Source organism: Oncorhynchus nerka, linkage group LG11 (assembly GCF_034236695.1).
Source record: "Oncorhynchus nerka isolate Pitt River linkage group LG11, Oner_Uvic_2.0, whole genome shotgun sequence".
Taxonomy (NCBI): Eukaryota; Metazoa; Chordata; class Actinopteri; order Salmoniformes; family Salmonidae; genus Oncorhynchus; species Oncorhynchus nerka.
Genome location: NC_088406.1, coordinates 27885357 through 27911086, shown reverse-complemented (window position 1 = coordinate 27911086; position 25730 = coordinate 27885357). Strand labels below are relative to the sequence as shown.

General features: G+C 43.3%; 1 protein-coding gene across 2 annotated transcripts in view; it reads right to left on the bottom strand.

Moving 5' to 3' along the window:
- LOC115136640 (CUE domain-containing protein 1-like) overlaps positions 1 to 24815 on the bottom strand; it is a 50834-nt gene extending 26019 nt beyond the window's left edge. The window contains exon 1 of one of the 2 annotated variants that reach the window (XM_029672225.2): positions 24548 to 24815. The gene's annotated coding sequence lies outside the window, so the exon portion shown is untranslated. The other variant, XM_029672226.2, reaches the window with a different exon arrangement.
- Positions 24816 to 25730: the final 915 nt, after the last annotated feature.

Below are 25730 nucleotides of genomic sequence, written 5' to 3'. Positions count from 1 at the left end.
TGCACTCCAAGGTCTGTCATGCACTCCATGGCCTGTCATGCTTGATGGAGCTTACAAAAATGCCCCATTCCACAACTGTTAGCCTGGTGTAAGCCTACATTCAGTTGCAGACCTTCTGTCAGATTCTCAGAGGCTAGGCAGGGATTTCAAATTCATTTTTCCCCGGGGGCTGCCTTCGACCTTCAACGAGGTCTGTAGGGCCGCACTGAAAACTGGTTATATTTTCTTGCCATCAACATCAGCAAAAAATTTGCAAACAAATTGTCCTCTATCATTTTTGCTCCCTAACTGTCAAGCTTTCATTTAGGTAATTATTAGCAAGCTGGACAAATGTTTAAAACCCTTTGGCTAAGGGTAATGTCAAATTCGGAACCTTTGAGTTGTTATGGGAACTCACACCTAGGCTACACGTTAACATGGGTTCTCAGTAACCAAACATCTGGTTGTTGCCTGGAGTCGAACTTGATACATACACTCCATGGCCAAAAGTATGTGGACACCCCTTCAAATTAGTGGATTCAGCTAGTTCAGCCACACCCGTTGCTGACAGGGTATACAATTGAGCACACAGCCATGCAATCTCCATAGACAACAATTGACAGTAGAATGGCCCATACTGAAGAGCTCAGTAACTTTCAATGTGGAACTGTCATAGATGCCACCTATCCAACAAGTCAGGTCATAACATTTCTGCCCTGCTAGAGCTGCCCTGGTCAACTTTAAGCTCACAGAACGGGACCACCGAGTGCTGAAGCATGTAGCCCGTAAAAATTGTCTGTCCTCGGTTCAGCTCATAAAAATCGCCTGTCCTCGGTTGCAACACTCACTACCGAGTTCCAAACTGACTCTGGAAGCAAAGTCAGCACAAGAACTGTTCGTCTAGAGCTTCATGAAATGGCTTTCCATGGCCAAGCAGCCGTACACAAGACTAAGATCACTATGCGCAATGTCAAGCATTGGCTGGAGTGGTGTAAAGCTCACCGCCATTGGACTCTGGGGCAGTGGAAACGCATTCTCTGGAGTGATGAATCATGCTTCACCATCTGGCATTCCGACGGCCGAATGTGGGTTTGGCGGATGGCAGGAGAACGCTACCTGCCCCAATGCATAGTGCCAACTGTAAAGTTTGGTGGAGAAGGAATAATGGTCTGGGGCTGTTTTTCATGGTTCGGGCTAGGCCCCTTTGTTCCAGTGAAGGGAAATCTTAACTCTACAGCTTACAATGACATTTTAGACGATTCTGTGCTTCCAACTTTGTGGCAACAGTTTGGGGAAGGCCCTTTCCTGTTTCAGTATGACAATGCCCCAGTGCACAAAGCGAGATCCATACAGAAATGGTTTGTCGAGATCGGTGTGGAAGAACTTGACTGGGCTGCACAGAGCCCTAACCTCAACCCCATAGAACACCTTTTGGGATGAATTGGAATGCCAACCGCGAGCCAGGACTAATTGCCCAACATCAGTGCCCGACCTCACTAATATGCTTGTGGCTGAATGGAAGCAAGTCGCCGCAGCAATGATCCAACATCTAGTGGAAAGCATTCCCAGGAGAGGTGGTGGTTGTTATAGAAGCAAAGGGAGGACTAACTCCATATTAATGCCCGTGATTTTGGAATGAGATGTTCAACGAGCAGCCATGTAGTGTATTTACATTGCTAGTTATAAAAGTTTATGCTACGTAGAGTAAACACTAGAATAGGAAACAATATCCTTTACCTTCAGGTTACCTCTCCACAGCTGAAACAGAGAGCAGAGTTGCAGTGACAGTTTAGTTCACAGAATCCCTGACAAGTGCCAGAATCCCTGACTAGGACTATAGCTAGGAGTCATCTCTGGGTCCAAGTACCTGGATTTTCCTCATCCTGGTTTCCATTACAAGAAAGAGGCCAAGGGGGAAGAGGAAAAAAAACAGAATTCCAAAAATGTAAGGGTCCTCTGAGAGGAACTGGAGTGTCCTTTCGATGCTCTGGTTAATAGCTATCACTCTCCCCCTCGCCCTCCCTCCCTCTTCTCTGTCCCTGTAGTGCTGGGAAGAGAAATCCCTGGCTACGATGGGGGAACAATGCATCCAGTGCCAGCCCAACCCACATGGTAGTGCCAGGCCCCGTCCAGCAGCACAGACAGAGTCCGTCACTTCTCCCACTTCGCTCTCTTTTACATGGAGACTGGCTCTGATGTAAACAGGGTCATCTCGCCTTGGCACTGATGATAGTGTGTGCGTGTGAGACTGAGACAGCGGGTCTTCTCACGGTTGTGGAAACTTAGCTGTAAAGTGGATTATCCCAAGGAAGGCACCTAATCTCAAAAGGCATTGTTCAAGAGGACTATTGAAACCAGTGGTGTCCTGTGCATCCTCTCTGCAGTAGACAGTCAGAGGGAAGGCAGGCCATTTCCATGTAAAAGGACTTACATTCCCCAGCAAGAAAACCAAACATTTTTGCTCATACAGAAAGGGGAACTAACAAAGAGTCACTGACAACAACCCAACAAAACAGGTGGGTTTTAGGAGGGGGTTCTGAAAGACACTCATGGGAGTGTCCACTGAAAGTTGACTAGCAACAACAACTGGAAACTAAAAAGACACCCACCATGACTGCCCAGTACATTTGATCAAGAAGATGCAAACAAAAGAAACACCCACACCAAACTTGAAGACAGGAAGCAAACCAAAAAGGTGGAGCAAAACAAAAATCTGGGAAATCAGACAAAGGAATGTTTTTCTAGAAATCAAATAGGGAGAGTCAACTAAAGGTGTTGTGACCCTCTACTTATCTCAAGTCAACTGGAGCACTAAGCCAGCCACTCTTAAATAGCACCTGGGCCACCACGGGTAAAACACCTTCCCACCAAGGAGATGTCAACCAGCACAGATGTAATACATACTGACCAACAAGGTGACACAAATTGGTGTGTCCTACGTGCTAACAAGCTATACTTGCTAAAGTCCGAGCTCAAAACATAAATGGTAAATCCAAAGTCTGTAACAGGACCCATGAGCACCTACGTCAAGTTTATAGGAGCCAAGGGTTGGAACCGGTTCAGGGAACAGAAACAAAAAACAGAAAATGATTCAATAAACCGAATCAGAAAGGAAAGCGATCTACACTGTTCCGGAAGATAACCTTTATTTGAAGAGCATGGGAACCGGTTAATAACGTTATTTTATGTTCCAGGCATTTTTTTCTTGTCCCACAAAAATGGCAACTAAGTGCATATGCAAAGCCCTCATCTGTCACTCAGAAACGTATTGCAGCGTCTGCCTGCCAGCTGAAAATCTTTGGCAGTGTGTGTGTGCGTGGTTGTGACTGAAAAGTCGCATGATCGAAACCCAGAGCTGACAAGGTAAAAATCAGTCTTTCTGCCCCTGAGCAAGGCAGTTATCCCACTGTTCCCCGGGCGCCAAAGACGTGGATGTCGATTATGGCAGCCTCCCGCACCTCTCTGATTCAGAGGGGTTGGGTTAAATGCGGAAGACACATTTCAGATGAACGCATTCAGTTGTACAACTGACTAGGTATCCCCCTTACCTGCCCCTCCCCCTCTGAAACATAGCTTACAAGCTTGATTCAGAAATTAAAGAGATGTTTAATTAGAGAAGAATGTATCACCTTTTTTAATACTAGTTAAGTTAAGGACACTACAGGATTTATTAACTACAAAAAGGTAAGACATCTTTTTAACTAGTGCTGCTCTGCACACACAAGCTTGTTAGCTAGCTAGCTAGCTAGGAAATTAGAAAGTGTTTCACTTTGACCTACATTATCCATCAACTCTTTAAGCCTGTACATGTCAATGGGAGATGTCAGTCATAATGCCAGTTAAGCAAAACTTATTAAAGTGGGTTTCTGCCCATAGTTGTTTCTACAATGTTACCCTCTGTAGCTTGTGTGGTCTGGTCTGTTGAGGTCACATTCGAACGTACAGAGTACGTGCTGCTGAAAGGGCGAGTTACCTTCCCGCCGGCAGCTTGGGACACTGGGCTCCCCAGGCAAGGACGTCACTGGCCAGCCAGGAAACAGGATATCAGACAATATGATAAAGTGCTTTATGATAGAACACCCTGTCATGTCTTCACATTATCATGCCAGAAACATCATAATTCTTCCTTATGACTACTAAATGCTCGGATACAATCAGGGATGACTACAAAGGATCAATCCCCCAACTTTCCAGTAAAGAATGCTGATAATATTATAAATTATGCATCTGATCCATCTCCGGGCTATAAAAATACATGTAGAATAACTGTCAGCATTATGGGACCATAAATATATATTATAGCTTCCTTCTTTTGGGCTCAACATTCCTATTTTTGTACCAGCAGCCCAAGATTATGGAAAACTGCATATTTTTTTTCAGAAGGTTGATTATGTATATCAAGGCCTAAGTGTGCGCATCTCAGCAAAGAACCCAGGCCCAGCCATAGACTCCTCTCTCCTTCACACACAGACCTCTTCACATCAACAAGACCATATTCATCTGCACCTAAGAACCTGATATATTTAGCAGGGAATCCATTGTTCTTTGTCCTCCTGGGCCTGTATGTGTGGCTGTTTCCCAACACACAGTGAACAAAAAGGAAACAGCAGCGCAGCCCTGGTCATTGTGCTAGAGCAGGTAAAAATTTAAAATACACGACCCTTCGATAGAGTACTAGGAAGTCACCATCTGATGGATTACACTCATCTAAAGTAACTATGTGGAGCAACAGACTCTGAATGACTAAATGCAGCCAGTCATTCACTTTGATGCTGGAGCCCTTTAAACTGGCCTACATTAACACAGTTAAGCAGAAAATGGAGGAGGGGATGATCATGAATTAATCTGGTTTCAATATGTAGGAACACGATGACAACAGAAAAATACATTAAAAAATTACTAAATTAATCTCCTCTCTAAATAGCCTATCTATGTAGTGGAGAACAGTCTCATTCCTCCAAGGTTACAGTCTTCTCAGATGGTAGGCTCCATCTCCCAACGCGATTACGAGTCCCAGGCTTCTCTGTCCCCATGACAACCAGACCCCTGCATTCCATCTGGGGCCATCCTACTGTAGGTGGGACATCCTGTGTTGACCACTGCTGCTAGACTATCACATTATTTAGGGCCAGAAAGCTCCATTTATACATCTCTAATTTACGGGAGAAAATATAATTTCAGCTATGATAAATCCACACTCAATAAGTGGCAGTAAAACACCACAATGAAAATCATCTCTGTAGTCCCTTACTAAATCTCCCACAGAAATGGTAAGACTGTCTGTGTCAATACTCTATAGGCCTACATCTTCACAGACACGTGACTGAAAGTCCTTTGAGTCTTGGCTAGTCTAACTACAGTCTCTCCCCTCCATCTATGCTCTGCCATTCATTCTCCCAACAAGACCAGCTAGTTCACAGTCCTGCCCTGTGCCTTTCACATGTGCTCAACAGCCATTTGAAGAGAGTGAGGCCCACTTTTCTTCAGAGGGGCAGGCAGACTAAGGCAGAGATGGCAATCCCCCTCCCCCACTCTCAAGGCCCAACAATAACAACAATAAACTCACCCTTATTAGCTCTCAGGATGCAACGACTTATGCCAGCCATCTGCATGAGAGCCAGATAGATCCAAGACACCCACTTAGACTACAGCTAGGGCCAGATCCAGCTAGTGCCAGACCAAGCTCCAGGAAGACATGCCTAAAATTGATACAGAGCCCAAATAACACAAAGATAGAGTGGTCCTACTACTGTTCAAAAGTACAAAAATATCCTGAAATGTAGCCGTACATATCAAACAACTGTCGCTTTACACAAGATATGAGCCCCACTACTGCATGTGTATCCAAAATGCCGCCTTAATTTGCGCCTACCAAACACGCACAGATCAGCGTGACAGGATTCTTACAGGATTCTTACATTTCTGTCGAATTTGTGACACTACGCAATGAGCATAACCAAGCCGCCACTCCTCCAGGTGCGCAATATTTTCATAAAAGCAAATTATTGGGCACAATGACATCACTTTTACAGTAGCCATCATTCAATGACTGTGTAATGCAAATGGATGAAAGAGGGAAAGTTTGCCTACTTGTTTCGGTAGGCTACACACAGTATTGGTCATACATACAAAATGGAGGTCAAACGGAAATGCAGCAATATACACATGTAATGTTGAAAAGAAGCCCCAGGAAGACTGGTAGCCCAAGATATGCACATTAAAACAGCACACACCATAATCATTGATTCAGAACCATGGACAGACCGAGTCAGCACAATGAAAAGATAACGTTAGATGCTCTGTCAATTTTAGAGCACAACAACTAATGGTCGTTGTCCCTATAATTGTCAAATAATGCCAAGCTCTATATCTATCAAAAGCAATTAGATCCGCAAAAGCAAGAAATTACATTAAGAATCACAGATAAATCTAAAAGATGCATTGAAGTAAAAAGCAAAATGCCTAAACCATACATTACATTTAAAAACCAGCTAAACAACCAGTGAGGGAAAACCAATAAATGTATCATTCTGGCATGGCGACCAGGGCCATAAAGGTTGTAGCTTACTATTTAGACGAGTTGCAGCCTCCTCCTCATGAGAAGTTCGATTCCATTCTCCTTCCTGACGAAATGTACTTGTTAGGTTGCTCTCAAATGCCAGCTGGACAATCTGTGCTTTTCGTTGATGTAACATGCTGCATCTGTCTTCACTGCTATACGTTCTTCAGAGTGAAGGAATTTTTCGCACAAGTCCAAATCTTTTCGCACAAATCCATGTTTCAGTGCCAACAGCACAGTCGGCATTGCTGACAAAGACCTGCCGTATCTTTGAAAAACACTGAGCGAAGTCCATTTGTTGTTGCTAGCTATGGTTTGAATTCACTTTGCAAGAACCAATAAACTCTGCTTCCCCTGGTTAAGTTTTGTTTATATCCAACATGTCGTCAGGTACTAGTGGCTGGGGGTAACGGAGGTGCAGGTGCTTGTTGTGATGTTACCCTCGTACTGTTGGTGGTAGGCCCTGGCTCGTCTAGATCTTGTTGGTCAACAGGCAGCGTGGGCTGCTAGGATCCTCAACCTCGGTGGTCGGGCCAGCGGGCTGCTATGTGAGCTCGGCATCGCACTCGACATGGTGGTCCTCTGTTGCTCTTGGCAGTGCCCAGACATTTTTGGATATCCATGTTGATTAACCAGCTATAATTATTCAGCTCGCCACTACCAACACTTAACAAAGCTAGTAGCTACTAGCTAGCCTATTATTAGCTGTAGCTGTCTGGAAAAGTGAATAACTTTTTCCCTCTGCGAAAAAACCCCCTTAATTTTTAACAACTAAATATGACATTATTACATCCCGCCTCCTCAGATCATGAGCGCACACCCAGCATAGCCTCTGTCCCGGTCTGCGCTACTGTCAGGCCTGACAATGTTCTCTACATTGGCAAAACCGTAATTCATATATCATTTGTTATGTTCGTGAGGGAACAAAACTGTGTGTGGGGGGCACAAATTCTATCGGGGGGGGGGCCGGCTCTGGCTAGGGTTGTGACGGTCATGGAATTTTGGATGCCGGTTAATGGTCAGCCGAATGACCGAGTTCACTATAAAAAAACACATTTTCTCCTCTCCTCCACTCAAATCAAATCAAATGTTATTTGTCACATTCACATGGTTAGCAGATGTTAATGCGAGTGTAGCGAAATGCTTGTGCTTCTAGTTCCGACAATGCAGTGATAACCAACAAGTAATCTAACTAACAATTCCAAAACTACTGTCTTATACACGGTGTAAGGGGATAAAGAATATGTACATAAGGATATATGAATGAGTGATGGTACAGAGCAGCATACAGTAGATGGTATCGAGTACAGTGTATACATATGAGATGAGTATGTAGACAAAGTAAACAAAGTGGCATAGTTAAAGTGGCTAGTGATACATGTATTACATAAGGATGCAGTCGATGATGTAGAGTACAGTATATACGTATGCATATGAGATGAATAATGTAGGGTAAGTAACATTATATAAGGTAGCATTGTTTAAAGTGGCTAGTGATATATTTACATCATTTCCCATCAATTCCCATTATTAAAGTGGCTGGAGTTGGGTCAGTGTCAATGACAGTGTGTTGGCAGCAGCCACTCAATGTTAGTGGTGGCTGTTTAACAGTCTGATGGCCTTGAGATAGAAGCTGTTTATCAGTCTCTCGGTCCCAGCTTTGATGCACCTGTACTGACCTCGCCTTCTGGATGATAGCGGGGTGAACAGGCAGTGGTTCGGGTGGTTGATGTCCTTGATGATCTTTATGGCCTTCCTGTAACATCGGGTGGTGTAGGTGTCCTGGAGGGCAGGTAGTTTGCCCCCGGTGATGCGTTGTGCAGACCTCACTACCCTCTGGAGAGCCTTACGGTTGAGGGCGGAGCAGTTGCCGTACCAGGCGGTGATACAGCCCGCCAGGATGCTCTCGATTGTGCATCTGTAGAAGTTTGTGAGTGCTTTTGGTGACAAGCCGAATTTCTTCAGCCTCCTGAGGTTGAAGAGGCGCTGCTGCGCCTTCTTCACGACGCTGTCAGTGTGAGTGGACCAATTCAGTTTGTCTGTGATGTGTATGCCGAGGAACTTAAAACTTGCTACCCTCTCCACTACTGTTCCATCGATGTGGATAGGGGGTGTTCCCTCTGCTGTTTCCTGAAGTCCACAATCATCTCCTTAGTTTTGTTGACGTTGAGTGTGAGGTTATTTTCCTGACACCACACTCCGAGGGCCCTCACCTCCTCCCTGTAGGCCGTCTCGTCGTTGTTGGTAATCAAGCCTACCACTGTTGTGTCGTCCGCAAACTTGATGATTGAGTTGGAGGCGTGCGTGGCCACGCAGTCGTGGGTGAACAGGGAGTACAGGAGAGGGCTCAGAACGCACCCTTGTGGGGCCCCGTGTTGAGGATCAGCGGGGAGGAGATGTTGTTGCCTACCCTCACCACCTGGGGGCGGCCCGTCAGGAAGTCCAGTACCCAGTTGCACAGGGCGGGGTCGAGACCCAGGGTCTCGAGCTTGATGACGAGCTTGGAGGGTACTATGGTGTTGAATGCCGAGCTGTAGTCGATGAACAGCATTCTCACATAGGTATTCCTCTTGTCCAGGTGGGTTAGGGCAGTGTGCAGTGTGGTTGAGATTGCATCGTCTGTGGACCTATTTGGGCGGTAAGCAAATTGGAGTGGGTCTAGGGTGTCAGGTAGGGTGGAGGTGATATGGTCCTTGACTAGTCTCTCAAAGCACTTCATGATGACGGAAGTGAGTGCTACGGGGCGGTAGTCGTTTAGCTCAGTTACCTTAGCTTTCTTGGGAACAGGAACAATGGTGGCCCTCTTGAAGCATGTGGGAACAGCAGACTGGTATAGGGATTGATTGAATATGTCCGTAAACACACCGGCCAGCTGGTCTACGCATGCTCTGAGGGCGCGGCTGGGGATGCCGTCTGGGCCTGCAGCCTTGCGAGGGTTAACACGTTTAAATGTCTTACTCACCTCGGCTGCAGTGAAGGAGAGACCGCATGTTTTCGTTGCAGGCCGTGTCAGTGGCACTGTATTGTCCTCAATGCGGGCAAAAAAGTTATTTAGTCTGCCTGGGAGCAAGACATCCTGGTCCGTGACTGGGCTGGGTTTCTTCTTGTAGTCCGTGATTGACTGTAGACCCTGCCACATGCCTCTTGTGTCTGAGCCGTTGAATTGAGATTCTACTTTGTCTCTGTACTGACGCTTAGCTTGTTTAATAGCCTTGCGGAGGGAATAGCTGCACTGTTTGTATTCGGTCATGTTGCCAGACACCTTGCCCTGATTAAAAGCAGTGGTTCGCGCTTTCAGTTTCACGCGAATGCTGCCATCAATCCACGGTTTCTGGTTAGGGAATGTTTTTATCGTTGCTATGGGAACGACATCTTCAACGCACGTTCTAATGAACTCGCACACCGAATCAGCGTATTCGTCAATATTTTTATCTGACGCAATACGAAACATGTCCCAGTCCACGTGATGGAAGCAGTCTTGGAGTGTGGAGTCAGCTTGGTCTGACCAGCGTTGGACAGACCTCAGCGTGGGAGCCTCTTGTTTAAGTTTCTGCCTGTAGGCAGGGATCAACAAAATGGAGTCGTGGTCAGCTTTTCCGAAAGGGGGCGGGGCAGGGCCTTATATGCGTCGCGGAAGTTAGAGTAACAATGATCCAAGGTTTTACCACCCCTGGTTGCGCAATCGATATGCTGATAAAATTTAGGGAGTCTTGTTTTCAGATTAGCTTTGTTAAAATCCCCAGCTACAATGAATGCAGCCTCCGGATAAATGGTTTCCAGTTTGCAAAGAGTTAAATAAAGTTTGTTCAGAGCCATCGATGTGTCTGCTTGGGGGATATATACGGCTGTGATTATAATCGAAGAGAATTCTCTTGGAAGATAATGCGGTCTACATTTGATTGTGAGGAATTCTAAATCAGGTGAACAGAAGGATTTGAGTTCCTGTATGTTTCCTTCATCACACCATGTCTCGTTAGTCATGAGGCATACGCCCCCGCCACTCTTCTTACCAGAAAGATGTTTGTTTCTGTCGGCGCGATGCGTGGAGAAACCCGTTGGCTGCACCGCATCGGATAGCGTCTTCCCAGTAAGCCATGTTTCCGTGAAGCAGAGAACGTTGCAGTCTCTGATGTCCCTCTGGAATGCTACCCTTGCTCGGATTTCATCAACCTTGTTGTCAAGAGACTGGACATTGGCGAGAAGAATGCTGGGGAGTGGTGCGCGATGTGCCCTTGTCCGGAGTCTGACCAGAAGACCGCTACGTTTCCCTCTTTTTTCGGAGTCGTTTTCTTGGGTCGCTGCATGCGATCCATTCCGTTGTCCTGTTTGTAAGGCAGAACACAGGATCCGCGTCGCGGAAAACATATTCTTGGTCGTACTGATGGTGAGTTGACGCTGATCTTATACTCAGTAGTTCTTCTCGACTGTATGTAATGAAACCTAAGATGACCTGGGGTACTAATGTAAGAAATAACACGTAAAAAAACAAAAAACTGCATAGTTTCCTAGGAACGCGAAGCGAGGCGGCCATCTCTGTCGGCGCCGGAAGTCCTGCTGCAGGGAGAGGGGTGTTGCCTAAGCAACCAAAGATGTGTTTGTTACAACACATTGCTTGCTTCAACAAGGAGCAACAAAGTTTCATCACCTTGTAGAGTCCATGTAACATCAGAAACAAACTCATCCACACGAATGCCTGGCGGTTCCGTCTTCAGTAAGCTGTTCGTCCCACAAAAAAGAAAATGGTTACAATGGGTAGTTTTATTTTCATGACAGTCTTCACCCAGAACCAGCGGTTAGGCTACACAGTTATACATTAATAGCGCCAGCCCTAGCTACAGCCATGTGAGAGGGCAAAAGCTGCACACAGGCACACATACATTGCTATTTTGAGAATGTAAAAACATACACATGGCATGCACACATTAGTTTCTCTTTACTGTGTCTAAGGTAAAACAAGTGTTCTCAGATTGTGCACATGATGTGAATTAAAAAAGGGATCATATTCTGCCTGCGGGCCAAGCACGACAGCCAGATGCTGCAGCTCTTAAAAACAGCATTTTGAAAAGCAGGCCTTGAATCCAGTGCTTGGGGCAGTAGCGTCATCGCCGACTCACTCACTAAAGCTGCTTATAAAGAAGCAGAATATCAATGGTATACAATAATGTACTAATAAGAGTGAAGTCTTGATTCAAATAATTAATTGATCGTTCAAAACATCTGTAGATATTAAAGAAGCATGAGGACCACAGGGAATACATCCAAGTACCAAGTAAAACAATATGGTGGCCCTCACTCTCAAATCCGTCCAAGTCTACGTTTAGTTTGTGTATTAACTTAGCCTCACACAATGAACTCAGTGGCGCCAAGCCCAGTGGCCCCCAGACTTCCAATAGGGGTCATTCCATGGGACAGGGAGTGGACTCTGTGCCCCTCTGCAAACAAGACCTTTTCCCATCTCATCTTGTTTTCACAGCTGACAAAGGAGTTCAAAAGCAACCAGAAAAGGTCTATTTCAACAGAGCCTGACCCAGACATTATCCCTATCTACATTAGCACAACAGAGCATCGTGTAGCATTACAATAGGTGCATCCGGCCATGGCCTGACTGTACTGAAGACTAATCCATAAACATAACATTTATTCAGTCATGTGGCTTTGAAGTACAAGTTTCAGGCCTTTCAGTGTAATCATATTTTCACTGTGAACTGTTATGCACACCATCCCTGCATTCATCTATTTACCTGGCTATTAGGTTTGTAGCATTTTCATTTTTCAATAACTCTTATATGGCATAGTAGTCTAAATCAAATCTCATCCATCCCTTAAAAGGGTAAAAGGTACAAGTCATTGCATGTGATGCAATCAATAAAAAAAACAATATAAGGCCTGTTATCTAATACCTAATAACATTTTTTGGAAACAATTGGCCACCATTGATTTGCTGAGCGGCCTTTCCGGTTATGTCGATATAGGACTCGTTTTACTGTGGATATAGATACTTTTGTACCTGTTTCCTCTAGCATCTTCACAAGGTCCTTTGCTGTTGTTCTATGATTGATTTGCACTTTTCGCACCAAAGTACGTTCATCTCTAGGAGACAGAAAGCGACTCCTTCCTGAGTGGTATGACGGCTGCGTGGTCCCATGGTGTTTATACTTGCGTACTATTGTTTGTGCAGATGAACGTGGTACCTTCAGGCATTTGGAAATTGCTCCCAAGGATTAACCAGACTTGTGGAGGTCTACAATATTTTTTCTGAGGTCTTGGCTGATTTATTTTGATTTTCCCATGATGTCAAGCAAAGAGCCTTGAAATACATCCACAGGTACACCTCAAATTGACTCAAATGATGTCAATTAGCCCATCAGAAGCTTCTAAAGCCATGACATAATTTTCTGGAATTTTCCAAGCTGTATAAAAGGCACAGTCAATTTAGTGTATGTAAAGTTCTGACCCACTGGAAATGTGATACAGTGAAATAATCTGTCTGTAAACAATTGTTGGAAACAATTACTTGTGTCATGCACAAAGTAGATGTCCTAACTGATTGCCAAAACTATAGTTTGTTAACAAGAAATGTGTGGAGTGGTTGAAAAACAAGTTTTAATGACTCCAACCTAAGTGTATGTATACTTCCGACTTCAACTTCCGACTACAAAACATTAGTAACACCTGTTCTTTCCATGACAGACTGACCCTGTGAATCCAGGTGAATCCATTATTGAAGTCACTTGCTAAATCCACTTCAATCAGTGTAGATCAGTGGTTCCCAAACTTTTTATAGTCCCGTACCCCTTCAAACATTCAACCTCCAGCTGCGTACCCCCTCTAGCACCAGGGTCAGCTGCGTACCCCCTCTAGCACCAGGGTCAGCTGCGTACCCCTCTAGCACCAGGGTCAGCGCACTCTCAAATGTTTTTTGCCATCATTGTAAGCCTGCCACGCACACTATATGATACATTTATTAAACATAAGAATGAGTGTGAGGTTTTGTCACAACCCAGCTTGTGGAAAGTGACAAAGAGCTCTTATAGGACAAGGGCACAAATAATAATATAATACAATAATTTTGCTCTTTACTTAGCCATCTTACATATAAAACCTTATTTGTTCAGAAAAAATTGTGAATAACTCAGGTTAATGAGAAGGGTGTGCTTGAAAGGATGCACATACAGTGGGGAGAACAAGTATTTTGCAGGTTTTCCTACTTACAAAGCATAAAAAAGTCTGTAATTTTTATCATAAGTACACTTCAACTGTAAGACGGAATCTAAAACAAAAATCCAGAAAATCACATTGTATGATTTTTAAGTAATTAATTTGCATTTTATTGCATGACATAAGTATTTGATACATCAGAAAAGCAGAACTTAATATTTGGTACAGAAACCTTTGTTTGCAATTACAGAGATCATACGTTTCCTGTAGTTCTTGACCAGGTTTGCACACACTGCAACAGGGATTTTGGCCCACTCCTCCATACAGACCTTCTCCAGATGCATCACGTTTCGGGGCTGTCGCTCGACAATACGGTCTTTCAGCTCCCTCCAAAGATTTTCTATTGGGTTCAGGTCTGGTGACTTGCTAGGCCACTCCAGGACCTTGAGATGCTTCTTACGGAGCCACTCCTTAGTTGCCCTGGCTGTGTGTTTCGGGTCGTTGTCATGCTGGAAGACCCAGCCACGACCCATCTTCAATGCTCTTACTGAGGGAAGGAGGTTGTTGGCCAAGATCTCGCGATACATGGCCCCATCCATCCTCCCCTCAATACGGTGCAGTCGTCCTCTCCCCTTTTCACCTCCATGCTTCACGGTTGGGATGGTGTTCTAGGGGTTGTACTCATCCTTCTTCTTCCTCCAAACACGGCCAGTGGAGTTTAGACCAAAAAGCTCTATTTTTGTCTCATCAGACTACACAACATTCTCCCATTCCTCCTCTGGATCATCCAGATGATCATTGGCAAACTTCAGACGGGCCTGGACATGCGCTGGCTTGAGCAGGGGGACCTTGCGTGCGCTGCAGGATTTTAATCCATGACGGCGTAGTGTGTTACTAATGGTTTTCTTTGAGACTGTGGTCCCAGCTCTCTTCAGGTCATTGACCAGGTCCTTCCGTGTAGTTCTGGGCTGATCCCTCACCTTCCTCATAATCATTGATGCCCCACGAGGTGAGATCTTGCATGGAGCCCCAGACCGAGGGTGATTGACTGTCATCTTGAACGTCTTCCATTTTCTAATAATTGCACCAACAGCTGTTGCCTTCTCACCAAGCTGCTTGCCTATTGTCCTGTAGCCCATCCCAGCCTTGTGCAGGTCTACAATTTTATCCCTGATGTCCTTACACAGCTCTCTGGTCTTGGCCATTGTGGAGAGGTTGGAGTCTGTTTGATTGAGTGTGTGGACAGGTGTCTTTTATACAGGTAATGAGTTCAAACAGGTGCAGTTAATACAGGTAATGAGTGGAGAACAGGAGGGCTTCTTAAAGAAAAACTAACAGGTCTGTGAGAGCCGGAATTCTTACTGGTTGGTAGGTGATCAAATACTTATGTCATGCAATAAAACGCAAATTAATTACTTAAAAATCATACAATGTGATTTTCAGGATTTTTGTTTTAGATTCTCTCTCACAGTTGAAGTGTACCTATGATAAAAAAAATCACAGACCTCTACATGCTTTGTAAGTAGGAAAACCTGCAAAATTGGCAGTGTATCAAATACTTGTTCTCCCCACTGTAACTCTGCAATGTTGGGTTGTATTGGAGAGTCTCAGTCTAAAATAATTTTCCACACACAGTCTGTGCCTGTATTTAGTTTTCATGCTAGTGAGGGTCGAGAATCCACTCTCACATAGGTACGTGGTTGCAAAGGGCATCAGTGTCTTAACAGCGCGATTTTCCAAGGCAAGAAACTCTTGAGTGCTGCCCAATCCAGAAATCTGTCAGTGGCTTCTGATTCAACTCAATTTTCACAGAACAGTTTTGCAATTTTGATGAGGCTCTCTTGTTCAGATATCGGTAAGTTGACTGGAGGAAGGGCATGAAAAGAATAACGAATCCAGTTGTTTGTGTCGTCCGTTTTGGGAAAGTACTTGCGTTATTGCACACCCAGCTCACTCGGGTGCTTCGCTATCTCACAATTGACATTGTCCGTAAGTTTGAGTTAATTTGCACACAAAAAAAACATACAATGATGGAAAGACCTGTGTGTTATACTTGTTAATGAAGACAGAAAAGAGCTCCAACTTCTTAATCATAGCCTCAATTTTGTCCAGCACATTGACTATATTGCGGAGAGTCTCTGTAATCCTAGATTCAGATCATTCAGGCAAGAAAAAACATCACCCAGATAGGCCAGTCGTGTGAGAAACTCAACATACAAGCGGTCAGACAGGTGAAAATGATGGTCAGTAAAGAAAACTTTAAGCTTGTCTCTCAATTCCAAAAAATGTGTCAATACTTTGCCCCTTGATGACCAGTGCACTTCTGTATGTTGTAAAAGCGTTACATGGTCGCTACCCATATCATTGCAATGTGCAGAAAATACACAAGAGTATATTAACAAAGTTAACCATTCCCTTGGCAGCAAGAGCCTCTCGGTGGATGTACCCAAGTGCAATCGGGAGCAACTGCTTGCACGCACGTTACCACTCCACTATGTCTTCCTGTAGGGAGCATCTGCTTGCCCGCACATTACCACTCCACTATGTCTTCCTGTCATGGCTTTTGCGCCATTAGTACAGATTCCAACACATCTTGACCACCAAAATCCATTTGATGTCACAAAACTGTCCAGTACTTAAAAAAATATCCTCTCATGTTGTCCTGTGGTTTGCAGAAGAGGATGTCTTCCTTAATTGACCCCCCATAAACATAACGGACAAATACCAGGAGCTGTGCCAAGCCTGCCACATCTGTTGACTCGTCCAGCTGTAACGCATATAATTCACTGGCTTGTATGCGAAGCAGTAATTGTTTCAAAACATCTCCTGCCATGTCACTGATGCGTCGTGAAACAGTGTTGTGGGCCTTTTCTCCCAGCATTGCCCCAGCCATATCCACGGCAGCAGGAAGAATTAAATCCTCCACAATAGTATGGGGCTTGCCTGTCCTAGCCACTCGGTAGCTCACCATAGAAGATGCTTCTAACCCCTTCTTATTAATGTTATCTGATGCTTTTATACGTCCTACTACTCGAAAGTCGTCTTAATTCTCGCTCAAAAAACTCCCGTGGCTTATTTTTCAAATTGTCATGTTTAGTTTCTAAATATCTGCGCAAGAGTGAAGGTTTCCTGTGTGAGAGTAACGGTTAATGTGATTTGATGTTAATTATTTGACGAGGCTACCAGTATTTGACATTGTGTTGTTGTTTCGCTGAATACTAGATGGTTTAATTTTACTTTTGGCAGTGAAACAAGGCTACTCAGGCGAGATTTTAAAAAACTCACCCAAATGTATAGCCCTGTTGCAAAATATAAATGTACTGTTTGAAAAAGTGAAGAAATGTATTTTAAAAAGTGTATAAATAATTTTTAAAAATGTGAATCACATTTTTATTTGGCGTACCCCCGATGGCATTGTACCTCAGTTTGAGAATACCCGTTGTAGATGAAGGGGAGGAGAGGTTAAGTTACAGAAGGAATTTTAAGGCTTGAAAAATGGATTGTGTATGTGTGCCATTCAGAGGGTGGATGGGAAAGACAAAAGACGTAGGTACCTTTGAACGGGGTATGCTAATAGGCGCCAGGCACAATAATTTGAGCGTGTCAAGAACTGCAACGCTGCCGGGTTTTTCATGCTCAACAGTGTCCCGTGTATCAAGAATGGTCCACCACCCAAAGGACATCCAGCCAACTTCACACAACTGTTGGAAGCAATGGAGTCAACATGGGCCAGCATCCCTGTGGAACGCTTTTTAACACCTTGTAGAGTCCATGCCCTGACCAATTAAAGCTGTTCTGAAGGCAAAAGGGGATGCATCTCAATATTAGGAAGGTGTTCCTAAGGTTTTGTACACTCAGTGTATACTGCACTGTTGGAGCTAGAAACATAAGCATTTCACTGCACCTGCAAAATGCATGTACACAACCAATAACATTTTTTGAACAGCAGCGTAGGATTGGTGAATTCTTTCAACTTCCAGGTCAGAGGTAAAAAATAAAAACATAGGAAAAGAAGAAAAAGAGCTGCCTGCCTCCCTGAACCAATTACAGTAATCATTTGTGACCCATAAGCATGATGGGAGTGGGACAGACAAATCAGAGACAACGGAGCACTGAACCAAAGCCTAGTGACTACTGTGACAGTGACAACCCATAATCCTCCTGTTCAATGACCTGGTTCTGGTAACAGAGGAGGAAGAGAGTGAGTGAATGAGGGAGCAGAGCGAGAGATAGAATGTTAGAGAGTGCTTGACTGAGTGAGTGAGTGCTTGACTGACTGACTGAGTGAGTGAGTGAGTGAGTGAGTGAGTGAGTGAGTGAGTGAGTGAGTGAGTGAGTGAGTGAGTGGAGGGCACATCGGTGTCAGTAAAAGTGTTATTGGCAATTTCAACCAACCCTCCCTCTCCCATTTGTCGTCCTCCTCTTCCTGTCTTCCTGGATGCCTTAAATGTGTGTGCCTGCTGCATCTGTCAGAACACACGTTATAAAACTAATGACAATAATGGTAATAGCAGGCCCTTTCTGGGCCATCTGTCAGTTTTTACCTCCTACTACCCCAGGGAAGGAGTTGAACAACTCACTGAGATGATTCATGGATCTAATTTCACCCAACACAACCCAGGGAAGAGTGCGCTTGAGATACCCTTTAATGAAATGGCAAATAAATGGCTTGTTTATTTTTTACTGTCAAAGCAGAAAGCACCTTTATATTATGTTGTTTTAAACACAGAAGAAAGTGATAGAACAAAACTTTCCACAGTCAAAAGTTGCATGCTAATACCATGGCTACTAAGACTTACTGAAAGATTTAATGATAAAGCAGAGAGATTAAATCAATGTAGGGCTACAGCAGGTAGTGGAAACAGCCCATAGACCGACCATACTCGTCAATGGGTCCCCGCCCAACCCTTTCATCCCCTTATCCACACAGAACTCTGGGATAGAGGAGAACGTTCCCATGTGGCATCACATGACCACTGACGATTACCGTGGGGTGACATAGGAGGGGGACAACAAGGGAGAAGGGGGTTATTCAGATGGGCCTCACTCTGGCCCGTCTGCCTGCCTTTCCCAGCATCCCCAGGGAGGGCCAAACAGAGGGTCAGGACTCAGGAGCCATTTGCAAACTGGGAACACTGTGAAGGGGGAAGGGAGTGGTAGCAGCTGTCTGGAACAAGCAGACGTAAAGGAGAAGATGGGGTCAGGTTTTTTTAACATGCCTCCTCCTCCATCAGTCTTTAACTCTGATCATCCCATGGATGAACAGACCATTGGCCTTGTGGGAAACAGAGATCCAGAGGTTATGGGGGTTTCAATGGAGATAGAAATAAACATTTAAATAACTGACACAAACCACTCAACTTCATTAGTATGCAATAACAGTGCAATTACTAAAGTACTATATAGCAATGTAATAACAGTGCAATTACTAAAGTACTATATAGCAATGTAATAACAGTGTAATTACTAAAGTACTATATAGCAATGTAATAACAGTGTAATTACTAAAGTACTATATAGCAATGTAATAACAGTGTAATTACTAAAGTACTATATAGCAATGTAATAACGGTGTAATTACTAAAGTACTATATAGCAATGTAATAACAGTGCAATTACTAAAGCGCTATATAGCAATGTAATAACAGTGCAATTACTAAAGTACTATATAGCAATGTAATAACGGTGTAATTACTAAAGTACTATATAGCAATGTAATAACGGTGTAATTACTAAAGTACTATATAGCAATGTAATAACGGTGTAATTACTAAAGTACTATATAGCAATGTAATAACAGTGCAATTACTAAAGTACTATATAGCAATGTAATAACGGTGTAATTACTAAAGTACTATATAGCAATGTAATAACAGTGCTACTAGGCAGCAGGGTATCCGTTAGTAAAATGTGGTGCCAGACTAAGTGACCGGGAAGATTTTTTATTTACAGGCCATTTGAGAAATTTACCAGACCCAAATGCATTGGGTGCATAACCAATTAGAGCAACCAACCACTCTACTCAGAATTACAGAAATCACTTTTAGATTCTGGTAATACATCTTAACAGAACATGCAACTCATGTAATGAAGCAGCCAATAAAACGTCACTTTCAAACATTTGCCAAAATGCAATTCGCGGGAAAGCACCAATCTAAACAGAGCAACTGATATCGGTTCCATACGTGACAGAGATGAAAATCTCTGTTAGAAACTTAGAAAGAGGGGAATCTAAAGATGCAACAATTAGGATGGGTTGCTAATATGACTGGGATTATGCCTTTGGCTTCTGGACAACGAAAGAAAGTAGATATGTAAACCAATCGAACAGGAGAGAAATGACTTTGGCGTTGGGTCCAATAGGGAAGTAAAATAAAATAAATGTGCTAAAATTATATAACTACTCCTGTCAATACAGAAATAAATAAAATAATTAAAAATACTTTACCAGAAAGCATGATTTAGCCACAGAGGAATCGAGGAACATTAGCTTATTTAAAAAAATAGCTGTGGCGTGTTTCAAATCACAAGCTCGTAGGCTTATGCCTATTTGGGAAGCCTGCCATTTGTGCAGCGCCCGTGGCAATAGGCATAGCTGATTATTGAGTTGCAGATGTCAGTGAAAACCATCTAAAATGTGTAAAGATAATATGTCTTGAGTATAATTAAAAACTGTTGAGACAATGGCCTCCCGAGTGGTGCAGAGAACTAAGGCACTGCATCTCAGTGCTAGAGGCGTCACTACAGACCCGGGTTCGATCCCAGGCTGGCCCAGCGTTGTTCGGGTTAGAGGAGGATTTGGCCAGCCGGGATGTTATTGTCCCATCGCGCTCTAGCGACTTGTGGCGGGCCGGACGCACACACGCTGACTTCGTTCTACAGTGTTTCCTGAGGACAAAGAATGCTGAGTTGCATCCAAAGAACACCATACCTACTGTGAAGCATGGGGGTGGAAACATCATGCTTTGGGGCTGTTTTTCTGAAAAGGGACCAGGACGACTGATCCATGTAAAGGAAAGAATGAATGGGGCCATGTATCGTGAGATTTTGAGTGAAAACCTCCTTCCATCAGCAAGGGCATTGAAGATGAAACGTGGCTGGGTCTTTCAGCATGACAATGATCCCAAACACACCTCCCGGGCAACGAAGGAGTGGCTTCGTAAGAAGCATTTCAAGGTCCTGGCCTAGCCAGTCTCCAGATCTCAACCCCATAGAAAATCTTTGGAGGGAGTTGAAAGTCCGTGTTGCCCAGCAACAGCCCCAAAACATCACTGCTCTAGAGGAGATCTGCATGGAGGAATGGGCCAAAATATCAGCAACAGTGTGTGAAAACCTTGTGAAGACCTCAGTACCTCCAGGCTCTGATCAGGCCCTACACCCAAACAAGGGCACTGCGTTCATCCACCTCTGGCCTGCTCGCCTCCCTACCACTGAGGAAGTACAGTTCCCGCTCAGCCCAGTCAAAACTGTTCGCTGCTCTGGCCCCCCAATGGTGGAACAAACTCCCTCACGACGCCAGGACAGCGGAGTCAATCACCACCTTCCGGAGACACCTGAAACCCCACCTCTTTAAGGAATACCTAGGATAGGATAAAGTAATCCCTCTCACCCCCCCTCCCCCTGAAAAGATTTAGATGCACTACTGTTCCACTGGAGGTCATAAGGTGAATGCACCAATTTGTAAGTCGCTCTGGATAAGAGCGTCTGCTAAATGACTTAAATGTAAATGTAAATGTAAGACTTACAGAAAACGTTTGAACTCTGTCATTGCCAACAAAGGGTATATAACAAAGTATTGAGATAAACTTTTGTTATTGACCAAATACTTATTTTCCACCATAATTTGCAAAGACATTCATTAAAAATCCTACAATGTGATTTTCTGGATTTTTTATTCTCATTTTGTCTGTCATAGTTGAAGTGTACCTATGATGAAAATTACAGGCCTCTCTCATCTTTTTAAGTGGGAGAACTTGCACAATTGGTGGCTGACTAAATACTTTTTTGCCCCACTGTACATTTCTGTTAATGCATGTATTAATTAGTCATTTACTGCTTACAGATTTTTTGGATTAACCACTTGACAATTTTGAGAAAAAAAAACATTTCATGAAAATCATAACTGGCACGCAGAACAGTAGAAATGGTAGGATAAATATAGCCAAGCCGAGCGCCTTCGGGACAAGTCTCTGAAAGTCCTTGAGTAGCCCAGTCAGAGCCCAGACTTGACCCAATCTAACATTTCTGGAGAGACCTGAAAATATCTGTGCTTCGCTCCCCTGCTTCGCTACCCAGTCAACCTGACAGAGCTTGAGAGGATCTGCAGAGAAGAATGGGAGACACTCCCCAAATACAGGTGTGCCAAGCCTGTAGCGTCATACCCAAGAAGACGCAAGGCTGTAATCGCTGCCAAAGGTGCTTCAACAAAGTATCAACAAAGTACTGATTAAAGGGTCTGAATACTTATGTAAATGTATTATTTATGTTTTTTATTATTCATTTGTTGAAAAAAAAAAGTATGCTTTGTATGTAGATTGATGATGGGGAACAAAAAACAATTCAATCAATATTTTAGAATAAGGCTGTAACAAAATGTGGAAAAAGTCAAGGGGTCTGAATACTTTCCAAATGCACTGTACATCGACTGGTATTTCCATCCATGAATAAACAGCATTATTTTTCAATGGATGTTTTTTCTGCCGGTCATTTTGACCAGCAACAGTTTAATCAGCTTTTCATATTTTTTTATAGTTTTTTTGCAATTCACAACTAACATTAACGCTGCTGCACAAGTAACACTTTACGTAAAGTAGGCCCATTACCGAACATGTACTAATTTGAAATTGTTGATCCATCCACATGATCGGCTTCACAGTATTGATAATGTGCACGTTTTCAAAAGATGGGGGAGCATTTTAACCACAACAATCAGTTCACTTTGGCACGCTCTGGGACATCATGAGAGTAGGATGGCGAGAGCGAGGCCAACTGAAGTGCAAACCTTCAGAATACCATCTCTGTGATCTCTCAAGCCATAGGCAGCGGTCCAAAACATTTCTATTGAACGATAAGCGCATCTGACACTCATCTGGAAACATGGTTGTGAGTTCTGTTCAGCCTCACCGGCCAATTCATGGGCTGTCGTCTGAAGCTATTCTATGGGAAAGAGTCAACCAAAGTGTGAACAAACTCCAGACCCGGAATATTTTGAAACCTATAAATCCAAGAGCACGAAAAGAGGAATATTTATGGATTCTCAGTTTAGACTTATGACAGAGTGGCATTAAAGCAGCCAAAATGTTTTGGACATATCAGAGCAGTCTGTGTTACATGAGAATGTCATCATTCTTGACAAAGACATGCTTGGACATCTTATGAACACCATCAATAATTTTGCACTGTTTAGCTGTCAGAGCGTAGGAATGACAGCCAGAACATATTTTGAGAACATTCATGATAAAAAGGCACTATAATTCCATAATTATCAATAAACTAGCCTTACTTGCCATTTTATTGTGAAAGCTTTGTGGGCACAAGTGAACTTTCATAATATACTATGTGAGATCATTTAAGTCTCTGCATCTTATTGATGGTAAATACATCTTTACAGTGTGGCGTTATTAAATGGTGAACCATCACATCACAACATTGCTCTAGCAGCTTTCTTGGTTTGTGTTGCTGACTAAAATCAGGCATGTGCTGCTAGATGGCTTTATGAACAAATTCCTGTCAACTGCAGGTAACTGCCAAAATAAGTCAAATGGTGTAGTGTCTTGATTGGGTGTTGGGCCACCACGAGCCTCCAGAACAACTTCAATGCGACTTGGCATTGATTCTACAAGTGTCTGGAACTCTATTGGAGGGCTGCAACACCCTTCTTCCACAAGAAATTCCATAATTTGGTATTTTGTTGTTAGTGGTGGAAAACGCTCTCGGACACAGCTCCATAATCTAAATAAGTGTTCAATTGGGTTGAGATCAGGTGACTGACTGACTGACACACACTTTAAACCCCCTATGCTCCTTTGAGACCCCTCTTTCAAAGTCACTGAGATCTCTTCTAGCCATGATAGCCCCCCAAAAATGTAATCTGGGCATTGTTATACTTGACCATAAGCATGATGGGATGTTAAATGTTTAATTAAAAGCAAATACTTTCATAATACCTTGTATCACTCCTTTACCCAAGTGTTTCCTTTATTTTGGCAGTTACCTTTATATGATTGTTTAGGATTTGAGTTTATGATATTAAAACATTCTCTAACATTTACTGCTCATGAGGACAGCTAACGTTAGTCAGCTAAATCAGTGAATGCAAACTAACGTTAGCTTAATGAAGTGGATTGTGTGAAAGGAATGGAAACTGGAGATGTAGGCATTGCAATAATTTGGCTGGCTGAAATACTGTAGTGCATATCAATAGTATGATGCAAATACGATAGCATTTAGTTAAGACAAGCAAGCACATCTCGGTTCACTAGCTAGATAACTACGGGTAACGTTAACTACTCGGGACACAACAAAATATGTTTATAACTAACCCTTGTTCTATCTGTGACAAATGTGCCATGGTGCAATCCTGGGACGCTTCTGTTCTTAGGGCCTCGCTGACTCCCAATTCCACAATGAAAACATGGAAAAATCCATCAAGGTTCACCTTACCCAGTGTCCTTTAGATATTCATCATCTTCGTAAACTGAGAACACTTAAAACGTTCCTTCGTTGGCTGTTTTAAATCACCTAGCAAGTAAAACAAATTAGCATCTAGCTGGCGTTAGCTAATGTGGTTATTCCTGATAGCATAACTTGCTAGCTAGCTGGAAAACAACAAATGTAGCTAATGTTACTTACTAATTGAAAAGCAGACAAACGGTTTCCGAAGGGGAACTACGACGGTGATTTCTCCTGTGAATGGTTTTTTTTATTGACAAAAACAGATTGTGGGTGACTCCCTTCAGTGCCCGTGTTTTGATAGTCCGAATTATTGCAACAGAGAACTGTCCACAAAACTATCCTTATGTTGGTTGATAATAGTAGTAAACCAGAGCAATGGAGAGAAAAAAATGTCTGTCAGTCGGAGGCACAGAGCCTGCATCGTGTTATCCCAGAAACAAAGAACAACACAGCTTCCTAGCGGAGAAATGGGAGAAATACAGCAGTGAGCGCATGAGATAGGGTAGCCTATTACTGTTATAGAGGCTCACGATCAGAATTTACACTCTTGCGCTTCAGTGGAAAGCATGTATGTTTGATGAATGTCTGAAGACATAATGACAGAAATGTACTGCACTTCATTATGAGACAAAAAACCACATACTCCTACCCTTTCCTTCAGATATCCTATATGGTCCTTTTTTTAGGTCAGCAATATGTGTGACTGACCTAATTCCTCCCTTTGGTGATACCTATAATGTAGTTAGGACATTTAGCTACTTTTTAGCTACAGTAGTTGCCTTGGTAATCAAACATACTTGCTAGTTCAGCTAACCAAACCATCAGGCCTAACTTGCTATTACGAAAATTGAATTAAACAATGCCAATAATATGGGGGAACTTTTGCTTTCAAAAGTAACTCAAATATAGAACATGGCCCGAGGAGGTGTGATATATGGCCAATATACCACGTTGCGTAGTGCTTAAGAACAGCCCTTAACAGTGGTATATTGGCCATCTACCATACCCCTTCGGGAATTATTGCGTAAATATACCACGACTGTCAGCCAATCAGCATTCAGGGCTACAACATTTTATAATACTGTATACCACGGTTATGACAAAACGTTTATTTTTACTGTTGTAATTACGTTGATAAATAGTTTATAATAGCAATAAGGCACCTCGGGGGTTTGTCCAGGCTCTCCGCGTTGCGTCAAGATTAGGAACAGCCCTTAGTCGTGGTATATTTGCCATATACCACACCTCCTCGGGCATTATTGCTTAAATCACTGTCAATATCCAAGTTCAACCAATATGTAACCATAATACACAATACAGAATTATGAAAATATCTAGGGAAACTGTCAAGTGTAAATGT